Raw genomic sequence first — 295 nt, forward strand, 5'->3', positions numbered from 1 at the left:
TCCATACGTCTTACTTACGTTCATATCTGTTTCGCTGCCCGTGTTTTAGACTAAAGATCTCTTTTCATTAGCTTCATGCCTATATCGCTCACCCCGTTAACATAAGTATCTTGTAAGGATCTTATTTTCCCCTCTTATTTCACTTTCTTCCTCCTCTTCCTCCCCCTATATCTCACTTTTTTTCTCTGTTCCTACTACATCTCTAATTTCTTCTCCCCCCGCCCATGCTTCTCTCCTGACCAACACATGGGCAGCTGTCATGAAATCGCCAGAAGAGAAAAAGCTATAAAAAATA

General features: G+C 41.0%; 1 protein-coding gene across 1 annotated transcript in view; it reads left to right on the plus strand.

Annotated features, from left to right (window-relative positions):
- The window catches only part of LOC119582170 (pro-resilin-like), a gene marked incomplete in the record, with an annotated part of 4,680 nt that overhangs the window by 2,337 nt on the left and 2,048 nt on the right, over positions 1-295 (plus strand).

The sequence above is a fragment of the Penaeus monodon genome, chromosome 15 (assembly GCF_015228065.2).
Source record: "Penaeus monodon isolate SGIC_2016 chromosome 15, NSTDA_Pmon_1, whole genome shotgun sequence".
In the NCBI taxonomy this organism is placed as follows: Eukaryota; Metazoa; Arthropoda; class Malacostraca; order Decapoda; family Penaeidae; genus Penaeus; species Penaeus monodon.